Source organism: Prionailurus viverrinus, chromosome B2, assembly GCF_022837055.1.
Source record: "Prionailurus viverrinus isolate Anna chromosome B2, UM_Priviv_1.0, whole genome shotgun sequence".
NCBI classification, from domain to species: Eukaryota; Metazoa; Chordata; class Mammalia; order Carnivora; family Felidae; genus Prionailurus; species Prionailurus viverrinus.
Genome location: NC_062565.1, coordinates 7,795,798 through 7,808,571, shown reverse-complemented (window position 1 = coordinate 7,808,571; position 12,774 = coordinate 7,795,798). Strand labels below are relative to the sequence as shown.

General features: G+C 41.5%; 1 protein-coding gene across 1 annotated transcript in view; it reads left to right on the top strand.

Moving 5' to 3' along the window:
- The window catches only part of LOC125165885 (uncharacterized), an 821,026-nt gene that overhangs the window by 35,358 nt on the left and 772,894 nt on the right, over positions 1-12,774 (top strand). Inside the window, exon 3 of the mRNA XM_047859334.1 lies at positions 3,184-3,333. The gene's annotated coding sequence lies outside the window, so the exon portion shown is untranslated. The remainder of the gene's footprint in view (positions 1-3,183; positions 3,334-12,774) is intronic.

The window sequence follows — 12,774 nt, the reverse complement described above, 5'->3', positions numbered from 1 at the left end:
TCAAAGCCATAAGAAATTTATCTTTTCCACAAAACAACTTAGAAACTTTCTCCCAGAACTTCCATTTAGCCATATTATCCGTATGTGTGACAGCTTTTTTTTTTAAGTCATTTTGAAAGTCATCTCTAGAGCTTTAAAAATTTTTTTTAATGTGCTACCTATAGCAAAGGCAAGGGACAAAAGGCACTTCTTAATCAAGTAGCACCTAAAATCATTTTCTTTTCATCGTGGCTAAAATTTGTGAGACCTAAAAAATTTTTTAGAAGGATATAATTCACATACCATTAAATTCACCCTTTAGAGTGTGCACTTCAGTGGTTTTTGTGGGTTTCGTGTTTTGAGAGAGAGAGAGGGAGAGCATGGGGAAGAAGGTGAGAGGGAATCTTTTTTTTTTTTTTTTTTACGTTTTTTTACTCATTCATTTTGAAAGAGACGAAGAGAGTGAGTTGGGGAGGGGCAGAGAGAGGGAGAGATAGAGATCCCAAGCAGAATCCACGCAGTCAGCACAGAATTTGCCTACCCGGATCTCCATCCCACAAACTGTGAGATCATGACCTGAGCTGAAACCAAGAGTTGGACGCCCAAATGACTGAGCCACCCAGTCCCCCTCACTTTCTATTATAATACTGCTACAAACACTCAACGTATAACTTTTTGTGTGCAGGTACATTTCCAATTCTCTTGGGCATATACCTAGGAACGAAATTGGTTGATTTAAACTATGTTCAGTTTTTGAAGAGCTGTCGCACTGTGATTTGTACAGCAGCTATACCTTTGTACTTTCCCACCGGTAAGGTGTGAGGCTCTAATTTTTCCACATCCTCCCTGACACGCGTTATTCTCCTTTCTATTGTAGTTTTTAATTACAGTCATCACAGTGGGTAAGAGATGGTATATCATTGTGATTTTGATTTGCATTTCCCTGATGAGTAATGATATTGAGCACCTCACATGCTGGCCGTTGTATATCTGCTTTGGAGAAATGTCTGTTCAGGTCCTTTGCCCATTTTTAAATTGTGTTGTCTTTTCATTGTTGAGTTTTAAGAGTTTTTTTAAAAAATATATTCTAGGGGCGCCTGGGTGGGTCAGTCGGTTGAGTGTCTGGCTTCAGCTCAGGTCATGATCTCACAGTTCGTGGGTTCAAACCCACATCAGGCTCTATGCTGACAGCTCGGAGCCTGGATCCTGCTTCAGATTCTGTGTCTCCCTCTCTCTCTGCCCTTAACCCATTCACATACTGTCTCTGTGTCTCTCAAAAATGAGTAAATGTTAAAAAAATTAAAAATATATATATATGTATATATTCTAGATACTAACCCCTTATATGATACGTGATTTGCAAATATTTTCTCCTATTCTTTAGAGTGTCTTCACTTTCTTGATAGTGTCCTTTGAAGCCCAAAGGTTTTTAATTTTTATGAAGTCCAGTTTATTCACTTGTTCTTTTGTCATTTATGCTTTGGTATCATGTCTAAGAAACCACCATTGCCTAATCCCAGGTCCAAAAGATGTATATTTTCTTCTCAGAGTTTTAGAGTTTACTCTTACATTTAGGTCTTTAATACATCTTTTTATATGGTGTGAGGTAGGGTTCCAACTTCATTTTGTTTTTCTGTCACTAGAATTAAATGTCTTGGTAGAACAACAGAGTGATGACAAGCTCAGGCTCCAGCGTCCAGCTGCTATATTGTAAAACAACCTCCCTTCTCCAGTTACAAGATGTGTGATCTTAAGGAAAGTTCCCTCATTTCTCCATGCCTCACCTTTACCATATGTAAAGGGGATAGGCAGTAACTACCTCACTAGTGTGCATTAAAATCAAATTATAGAATTGTCCTGAGAAACAGAGTCTGTGCATTTAAAATGCAGATGCACAGTAAGCATTGATTATTAGCTATCGTCATCACTGGCTCTGTGAACTTTACTTACATTTAGAACTATCCCAGGGGCGCCTGGGTGGCTCAGTCAGTTAAGCGGCCGACTTCGGCTCAGGTCATGATCTCGCGGTCAGTGAGTTCAAGCCCCGCATCGGGCTCTGTGCTGACGGCTCGGGAGCCTGGAGCCTGTTTCGGATTCTGTGTCTCCCTCTCTCTGACTCTCCCCCGTTCATGCTCTGTCTCTCTCTGTCTCAAAAATAAATAAACGTTAAAAAAAAAAAATTAAAAAAAAAAAAAGAACTATCCCATCATCTCCTCTGGGTATATCTTTTCACTAGCAGACTTGATAAGTGTCTTATCATGAATAAGCCTTAGCAGATAGATTTTAATGTACCTTGAATGTTCCAAGAGGGTTGAATGTGGGCTGAATTTAATTTTTTTTAATGTTTATTTATCTTTGAGAGAGAGAGGGACAGAGCGTGAGCGGGGGAGGGGCAGAGAGAGAAGGAGACACAGAATCCAAAGCAGGCTCCAGGCTCAGAGCTGTCAGCACATGGCCGAACTTGGAGCTCGAACCCACGAACTGTGAGATCATGACCTGTGAACTGTGAGATCATGACCCCAGATGTGGGCTGAATGTATTGTTGTAGCTCACCCCAGAAAGAAGCAATGTATTTGGCAAAAGGCATTTCCAATCTTGTATAGAATTTCACACAAATAAAGAGACTAAAAACAAGGCAAATACATCAGTTCGCTAGGACTGCTGTAACAAAGTCCCACAACCTGGATGGTTTAAAGAATAGCAGTTTATTTTTTCACATTTCTAGAGGCTAGATGTTTGTCTTTAGTTTCTTCTGTTACCCTTTTTTGGTGTCTCCGCCCCTCCCCCTCCCAACACTCCCTCCTTCCCCCAGCCTCCTCTGGGGAACAGTCCTCTTATCCAGCTGGCATCATTTTGATCACATAGAACATTAGACACAAAAGCCTAATTCTTACTAATGTGCAAGCAACTTAAAATGTTACCTGTTCATGGGGCGCCTGAGTGGCTCAGTCAGTTGAGCATCCAACTTAGGCCTAGGTCATGATCCTGTCGTTCGTGGGTTCGAGCCCCGCATCGGGCTCTGTGCTGACAGCTCGGAGCCTGGAGCCTGCTTCCGATTCTGTGTCTCCCTCTCTCTCTGCCCCTCCCCTACTCTGTCTATATGTCTTAAAAAAAAAAAAAAAAGTTACATGTTCATGCAACGGTGGACTTCTTACCCAGATAGTACCACCAAACCATCAACTGCGTGTATTTGACTCCCAACAGGAAGAAGCTCTGGAAAGCCAACCTTATCTTCAGACACTGCCAAGGGAGTGACCCTCTGCTACCAGTTGCCCCAGTGCTTCCTGCGAAACTATGCCTGGTGTGGCCCTCGTGGCCTGTCTCCGCTGGACCCCGCCACACGGCTGAGTTCAGGTAGGAACCAGAAGTTACTCCTTTCGGGGGTACATTTTGATGCAGAAGCAAAAGCAATGACGAACTCTAAAGTTGATGTATTCGTTGTGAAATTCAGACATTTGCAACAAGCCAGCGAAGGAAATGTTTTGGAGAGAAACACGTTCTTTTTAACTCTCTAATCATCTCACGTTAGGCAACTGACTGCCTTCCTAGAGCATCAGTCCTACTGAAATGAGAGCCCCTTAATTCAGGTGGTTTGTGGAAAACATTTACCAGGAAACCTTTCTGTTCACATAACAAGAAGCTCTCAGGTAATTTAGAATTACTTGTTTTCTAATGTAAACTCTGTATTCTTAAAAAGAAAAGACAGAGGTTTAGTGTTTCCTGAGATTGGCTTCAGTTAATTAATACATGGTTGCTAACTTCAACTAGGGGAGCGGGCAGGGGGTAAAAGTGTTGCCTTAGGGAGACTTTTGTCAAATGGATAATTCAAAAAAGTCATTCCTTTTGAGCTTAAAGCCATTAACTCCTCTAGTAACCAACTGTGAGAGTTATGTTTGAGCTTGTCTTGAAAATTACTTAAAAAAAAAAAAAAGGAACAGACAAGGGGCTGCTGACTTGGCTGACAGTTTATTTACACATCTTAAACAAGAAGCTGCATATACTTGTTTTAAGATCTGTTTGGAATACTACCGGCACTCCCCAGCTGTCTTCCAGAAGAGTCCCTCTATGATCAGGGTCAGCGCCTACTACCCTGAAGTTGCTACGGACCCTAAAGAACCCCTTCTTTTTTTTTTTTTTTTTTAACCCAGAGGAAGTAATATTCAAATGTTTGTTCTTATATACTCAATCAGTCGAGTGGATCAAATCAAAGGGAACTCTTTTGGGACAGGCTCACTATCTGGTACCTTGTTCAAAATGTAGCAGCTTAGTTCTGTTGGTTCTAAGTCCTGGAACACTTAGTTCTGTTGGTTCTTTTTGGTGTTGATGAACCTGAGGAAAGGAGAGAGAATTCCAACTGGGGCAGTATGGAATGGGGGGGTCTTTCCGTTTGCTAGGGCTGCGGTGACAAAGTATCACAGAACGGGTGGCTCGAATAACAGAAATTTATTGTCTGATGGTTCTGGAGGCTGGGAAGTTCAAAATCAAAGTGTCAGTGGGGTCGGTTCCTTCCAAGGCTGGTGGAGAATCTGGAGCTGGTCTCTCTTCTTAGCTCGTCGATAGCAATCTCCTCCCTAGGTTTTCCCTCTCTGAGTGTTCCTGGGTCCAAATTTCCCCCTTTTGCAAGGACACCAGTCATACTGGGTTAGGGCCCATCCTAATGAGCTCATTTTAACTTGATTACCTCTGGAAAGACCCTGTCTTCGAATAAGGTCACATTCTAAGGTACTGGGTGTTAGGACTCCAACATATGAATCTCAGGGGTACAAAATTCAACCCATAATTGGGGAGCAGAGTGTGGCATTTAGCGAAAACCCATGTGAGAACCGCATGCTGCCGTAAAGGCACTGATCCCTGACAGCCTCACCTGCTACACTCAGTACAATAACAAATGCTTTCAGTGTCTCAAAGACAAGCCTTCTAGAAGCAGTCAGATTAAGTCCTCTGTGTTCCTGTGTTTAAAATTGTGCCGTGGTCTCTTTCGCTATTATCCAGGGGATGCCTAGAACAATACGTCTTTCGCATTGGGTCTGGAAGACAACTCGAATGATCCTTTGTTAAGATGCCATGCTTGGCAGCCAACTGATCTGCTTCTTAACATTCGGATTCGTTTGGGCACATCACTTAACGTCTCTGTGTTTCTTTTTCCTTATCTGTGACATGGCTTAATAATACGCACCATGGGGCTGGACAGTCAGATGACGTCATGCGGGTAAGCTCTCAGTTTAGGACCTGGCCCATAGTCAATGCCCAATAAACGGTAGTTTCTACTACTTTATTTTTGTATTTTTGGATCATTATACACATCCAATTGTGGATCGGGGCCAGATCTTCAGTGTCCACAGACTGAGAGTAGGAGGCGAGGGTCACTTGTCATGAAAGGGAGCCTCGTGAGTCAGAGGGAGGCTTTACAAGCAGGGTGATGCTGAGGAGAGGGACATGATAGAGGCTTGTGATGTGACCCACACTCCCCAACATCCTGTATGTATCTGTAAACTGCAGAAATCATAGGATTGTTGATATGACTGGATTTCCTGTGGAAGTTGGCATGAAATGAAGCTTGGCATGAGTCTGGTATTGACTACAGGGTGGAGACAGAAAGTCAGAAGGGAGTAGAGACAGAGGACTCTGTAAGTAAATAAGATCGGAAATTCGCAGAATATGAAACCCTGTATTATCACCTACAAATAAATGAATGCATGAGTGTGTGAAGCCCGTGTGGTTTCAGGTATGATTTTCTATTGCTGTAAAATCAGAAAACTTCCCACAATCTGGTCGCTTTCGACATTCTTCAGGATAATTAATCTGTTGCATAATTACCCATTTTCCTTCCTAAAGCCCATTTTCTTGGCCTTGTTTTAGATCACCTGGTCGTTTGCCTACTGGTCTTTCAGCCATACAATTAATTAATCTCTCTGTGAATTTTTCTGCCATATAGTGAATGCAATTATGCCCCTTGCTTTCTCTGTCTTTCTGGCTACTAGTGATCACTTACAGTCCGGTTGGGGAGACTTTGCGTTGGCTGGAGAGGTTCACCCAGCAGGCAGTTCAGCACCATCCGAAATCTTCCTCTAAACCACGATCCCAGCCTCATTTACCATTAGTCCTCACAATAAACCCTCCAGGTAGGGCAACTAAGTGACCTGTTGCTCCCTGAATTCCCATTTTCCATGTTGGTTTATCTCCCTGGAATAATGTTATTTATCTCCGTCTCTTTTGCACACTCCCCCCTCCCATGGCATTTTCATCAGATGCCATCACGCACCTCGTCTAACAGTATCTTCAGCCCTATTCTTAACTGCATGGTGAGACTGTGGCTCTCCTCTCCTCAGAGCCCGGTTCACTGACTGACGTAGAGGGGGAGCCCAACACAGGGTTCCATGAAGGGGTAAATGAATGAACAGAAATGAATAGTAACAGGGAAAATCCGAAACATCAAATAACCCAAAAATAATCTATATGTTCCTTTGGTATGTATTTTATACACACATTCAGGGAACATCAAACATGAAACTTCAAATACAGCAATGAAGCCAGCCTGTGCAGATCCCACTTGGGTGGGGTGGCCTGGAAAAAGGGTGGGAATCCTAACAGGAAGGGAGGAACCTCTCCCCAGCCAAGTGCCCTTCCCTAGCCTCAGTGGCTTATCTAGAAATCAGAGAGACTCCAAATGGCTGAGAGCTTAAGGGCACAGGGCTGGGTAATTAATAAATGATTGTAATGCCTTTAGAAATGAAAGTCCTATGGAAACACTAAATTATAATGACACAAAAAGAATCATCTTCCATTTTCTTCTTTAAAGATGTAAATGGCATACTTAAAAAACAAAAACCCAAAAACCTGAAGTGGTTTGAAGAAACAGCAATAGGTTTAACAGGGACACGCACTGAATGATCATGCAAACCCATTCGGTGTTCTAAATGCAGTCACAGTGCTGACCATCAGCCCTGAAAACAAATTACAGTAGCTAATGACAGGGAACAGTAATTAGGATGTTTTTAGAAAATTACTTGGAAGCAAAATTGTCAACAAAGACCACTCAAATATAGCTGTAAACAGCTTAAATAACGGAATAATTCAGTGACCTCTGCCCCAAGCAATATGAAGAAGATGTAAAACACATCCAGGCGCCCAAATAACTGTCTTTCAAGTCATTATGTACATTGTTTTTAACCTCAGTCTCTGTGGGCCGTTCTAAATGTGGTGGGGAGCCAAGTGCCCTTGAACCGTTGTGTCGTTTGCTAAGCCTTATCCTGGTTCACTCGTATATTCTGGATAATCCTCCCTTTCTCCTCTCCTTTGCGTTTTTTTGTTATCTTTGGCATTCATTTTTGAAAAACATGTGCCTCACTTGGAGCGAATCCACGAAAGCAAACAACCTGAAAACTTTCCAGACAGCCCTGACTGTTGCGAGCCACAGGCAGCCCAGCTCCGGTGGAACGCAGCTCCCACGGCCCGGCCCGCAGTGCTGCGGGGACCCTGGCGGAAGAGTTTCTCGTTGGCTCTAATAGCAACTGACATTTACATATCTCCGAGTTAATTCCCACCCCCCCCCCCAGACTGGTGCAGCTCGCAGCTGCGATAAGCAAGTGGGGGGACGGAGGGTAGCGGGAAGAAGGGGTGGGTGGAGGCGAGTATGGAACAGGAGACAAGCCTTGAGATTGAAAAATGTTTTCTTAGTGCTTCATTTAGTAACACAGCAAAATGAGGGAAATTTGAGGAGCGAGTTGCTTTGATAAATTGTCACTTTTTTTTTTTTGTCTCCAGAAAAGCTTGAGTAGATCTCCTCATTTATTGCCTGTTAAGGAAAAGTGAGCAGTTCCTTACAGGGATACGTGTGTGTGCGTGCAGAGTGCACACGTGTGTGTTCAGGCAAAACAACCAAAAATATATTTTAAAAAGAAACCATATTAAGTGGAATCCTTTCCAAAATGTGCATTCCACATGCTTCTCTGACTAGATAGCCTCCCAAGTAGGGTAAGTGTGTTGCTATTGAGAGCTCTAGTCATTATTAGAGCCAACTGCCATAGAAAATGCTGGAATATAGTTATGCTCGGTACCCAGTATTAAATCGTTTTCAGTATATTTTGGTCTGCTTTGGGGTTGTTTTTTCTACCTCTGGACTTTACTGTCAGGCTGGCAGATGTCACTTTCTGCAACCCCATCCACTTTTCCATTTCCTGGACTAGAAATTCTAGCTTGTTCGAATTATGGCAAAAATGAGCCTACCTGGCTCTCAGTAAGTACCTGTGAATAACGCATAGGGGCATTGACAGTCATTTTGCTTGTAAGAAACTTTACTTTTTACTTTTATCTGTCTCCTGACCACATTCCAGAGATTTAAGCTGATTATCTAAATGGGGTGTCACTGAAATTAATAAAAAGGTGAATTTATAGCATAGGATTTAGGCAGCTGATAGAGATTTATATGAAGTGTTCAGAATACACATAACTTTGTTTCAGTTCTTTGGCCCTTAGTTTCATATTTCCAGGAATACACAATGTATTCAAATCATATTATTTTTAATTAATTTAATTTGAAATTTTTCCACTAATACAACTAATATAATTCTACTTGCTATACAGAGAAAAGAAACAACCAAAAAATTCTGCACTCCTATTACCCTAACACAACCATGCTTTGCACTTGGATATATAGTTGACCCTTGCACAACATGGGGGTTAGTGGCAACAACCCCCCACACAGTCAGAAATCCGCCTATAACTTTTGACTCCCTAAAAAGTTAACTGCTAATAGTCTACTATAGACCAGAAGCCTTGCTAATAACATAGTCAATAAACACATATTTTATGGGTTTTTTAATGTTTATTTATTTTTGAGAGAGGGGGAGACAGAGTGAAAGGTGGGGGGAAGGACAGAGAAAGGAGAAGAAGACACACAATCCGAAGCAGGTTCCAGGCTCTGGGCTGTCAGCACAGCGCCCAATGCGGGGCTTAAACCCACGGCTTATGAGATCATGACCTGAGCTGAAGTCGGACACGTAACCAACTGAGCCACCCAGGTGCCCCCCATATGCAAATCTTAAATGTTCAGCTTGATGTCTAGCTTGATGACTTGATGACTAAAAGAATTGACTAAAATTTTTTTTTTTAACGTTTATTTATTTTTGAGACAGAGAGAGACAGAGCATGAACAGGGGAGAGGCAGAGAGAGAGGGAGACACAGAATCTGAAACAGGCTCCACGCTCCAAGCTGTCAGCACAGAGCCTAACACGGGGCTCGAACTCACGAGCTATGAGATCATGACCTGAGCTGAAAGCAGACACTCAACCGACTGAGCCACCCAGGAGCCCCTCTTCTATTTTCTTAAGCATGTTAACCAGAGTTACCTTTAATTTCTTGTCGGATAACTCCAATAATTTGTTAGCTATTTCACCTATTCTCCCCCACCCCCCACCACTTCCCCTCTGGCAATCATCACCCTTAGGTCTGTGTATATTACCTGTTTCTTCTTTTGGTTTTCATCATTTGATCCTATTTATTCATATCCTGGTAGATTTTTATTTTTTTTTACTGGTAGATTTTTTTTTTTATTGAATGTCAGACATTGTGTATGAGAAATTGTAAAGCTCTGACTAATGGCACTTCTACCCAAAGAAGATTTAATTCTTTTCTGGTAGACAGACAGGCTTTATGCAGACAGACTTGATCTGGTTGAGCATGAGTCTTAGGCTTTGTTAGACTTGATCTTTTTTTTTTTTAACATTTATTTATTTTTGAGAGACAGACAGATCATGAGCAGGAGAGGGGCAGAGAGAGAGGGAGACACAGAATCTGAAGCAGGCTCCAGGCTCTGAGCTGTCAGCACAGAGCCTGATGCAGGGCTCAAACCCATGAACCATGAGATCATGACCTGAGCCGAAGTCAGATTCTTAACTGACTGAGCCACCTAGGCGCCCCAGACTTGATTTTTTTATGGTTTTCTCTTGCTCTCATGGTAGAGTCCTCTGGAGTCTCAATGGTGCCAGAGCCCTTCAATCTTTCTAGGCCCCACACTTCAAACTCTATCTGTCTGTCCCCTTTGGGAACGCCAAACCCTGCCATTTTCCATCCCAGAAAAATTGTCCCTATCCCCAGCCCACTTTTTTGCCCATCTCTATTCTCCATCCCATACTAGGTGGAAATAGAGGCAAACATGAGGCTTCTTTCAGTATCTCTCTCCCTCTCTCTCCAGGATTCTGGCCAATCAAGTTCTGTCTGCCTTAGTTGTTCTCTGGTGCCTTTCAATAGTTGGTTTAAATTTCTTATTCAGCTTTAACTTTTTTTTTTTTTAATTTTAGAGAGAGAGCACAAAATTTTTAATTTTAGAGAGAGGGGCAGAGGGAAGAGCTCAGAGCCTAATGCGGGACTCGATCCCACAACCCTGGGATCATGACCTGAGACAAAATCAAGAGTTGGACGCTCAACCAGCTAAGCCACCCAGGTGCCCCTTATTCAGCTTTGATAAGGAGGGAAGAATCTATCCAGAATGCCCCCAGCAGAATTCTTGACACCTCAATGGCAGGAATTGACTAAAAGAGTCAATGACAAGGGGAATGAGACCATCATATATAGGTTAGACCCACTTGAGCACATGGAAAGGTGAACACCTGAGCAAAATTGAGACTCTGCCAGAAAATAATTGCAGAAACTAGGATTCTATATTATTTATTTGTTTTCCATATTATTTATTTAGATGATGATGGGTTTCCTTACAAGAACTGTCACATGTTTAGATTGCACGGGCTCTCCATAATCTTAATCTTCTCCAGACAGACCTACCTTCTAATTTACTCTCCCTTTCTGCCTTGATTCCATTAATTTACGAGTTCCTTTGGACCCATTTGCTGCCTCTCTCTGTATCCTCAGTCTAAAATGTATCTGTATTCTGGATAACTGGGTCTCTGTTATGAAGCATTTGATTTAAAATGTCATTTTTCTTATTTTATTTTATTTTTTAATTTACATCCAAGTTAGTTAGCATATAGTGCAACAATGATTTCATGGGTAGATTCCTTAATGCCCCTTACCCATTTAGCCCATCCCCCCCCCCACAAGCCCTTCAATAACCCTCTGTTTGTTCTCCATATTTAACAGTTTCTTATGTCCCCCTCCCTGTTTTTGTATTATTTTTTGCTTCCCTTCCCTTGTGTTCATCTGTTCTGTGTCTTAAAGTCCTCATATGAGTGAAGTCATATGATATTTGTCTTTCTCTGACTAATTTCACTTAGCATAATATCCTCTAGTTCCATCCATGTAGTTGCAAATGGCAAGATTTCATTCTTTTTGATTGCCCAGTAATACTCCATTATATATATATGTATACCACATCTTCTTTATCCATTCATCCATCAGCGGACATTTGGGCTCTTTCCATACTTTGGCTATTGTGGATAGTGCCATTTTCCTTTTTTTATTGAAGAGTAGTTGACATACAGTGTAACATTGGTTTAAGGTATACAACATAGTGATTCAACAACTCCATACATTATGCTATGCTCACCATAAGTGTGACTACATAAGTCACCATATGCTATTCCAATACCATTGACTATATTCCCTATGCTGTACATTTCATCTCTGTGACTTATTTATTTTATAACTGGAAGTTGCTACCTCTTAATTCCCTTTATCTATTTCACCCATCCCCATCCCCCACCCCCCGCCACCTCCCCTCTGGCAATCATCAGTTTGTTCTTTTTAAGAGTCTGTTTGTTTTGTTTCTTTGTTTTGTTTTTAGATTCCACACAGAAGTGAAATCATATGGTATTTGTCTTGATCTCTCTGACTTATTTCACTTAGCATTATACCCTGTAGGTCCATCCATATGGTTGCAAATGACAGGATCTCATCCTTTTTTATGGCAGAGTAATATTCCACTGTGTGTGTGTGTGTGTGTGTGTGTGTGTGTGTGTGTGTGTGTGTGTGTGTATCACATCTTCTTTACCCATTCATCTATTGATGGACACTTGGGTGGCTTCCATATCTTGGCTATTGTAAATAATGCTGCAATAAACACAGGGATGCAGCTATCTTTTCAAATTAGTATTTTGTTTGGGTAAATAACTGGTAGTGGGATTATTGGATCACATGGTATTTCTATGTTTAATATTTTGAGGAAACTCCATAATTGTCTTCCACAGTGACTGCACCCATTTATATTCCTACCAACAGTGAAAGAGGTTCCTTTTTCTCCACATCCTCACCAATACTTGTTATTCCTTGTCTTTTTGGTACTAGCCATTGCATTAGGTGTGAGGTGATATCACACTGTGGTTTTATTTGCACTTCCCTAATGGTTAGCAATGTGGAACATCTTTTCATGTAACTGTTGGCCATCTATGGAAAAATATCTAGGTTGTCTGCCCTTTTTTGATCAGATCAGTTTGGCTATTCTTGTTTTTGTTTTGGCATTGAGTTGTGTAAGTTCTTTATATATTTTGGATACTAACCCTTAATCAGATATGTCATTTACAGATTATCTTCTCCCACTCAGTAAGTTGCCTTCTCATTTTGTTGATGGTTTCCTTTGCTGTGCAGAAGCTTTTTTGGGTGTAGTCCCAATAGTTTATTTTTGCTTTTGTTTCCTTAGCCTGAGGAGATACATTCATAAATATGTTGCTAAGACCAATGTCCAAGAGATTACTGCCTAAGTTTTCTTTTGGGGGTATGGTTTCAAGCTCTCACATTTAGGCCTTTAATTCACTTTGAGTTTATTTTTATATGTGGCATAATAAAGTCATCCAGTTTCATTCTTTTGCACGTAGCTGTCCAGTTTTCCCAGCACTATTTATTGA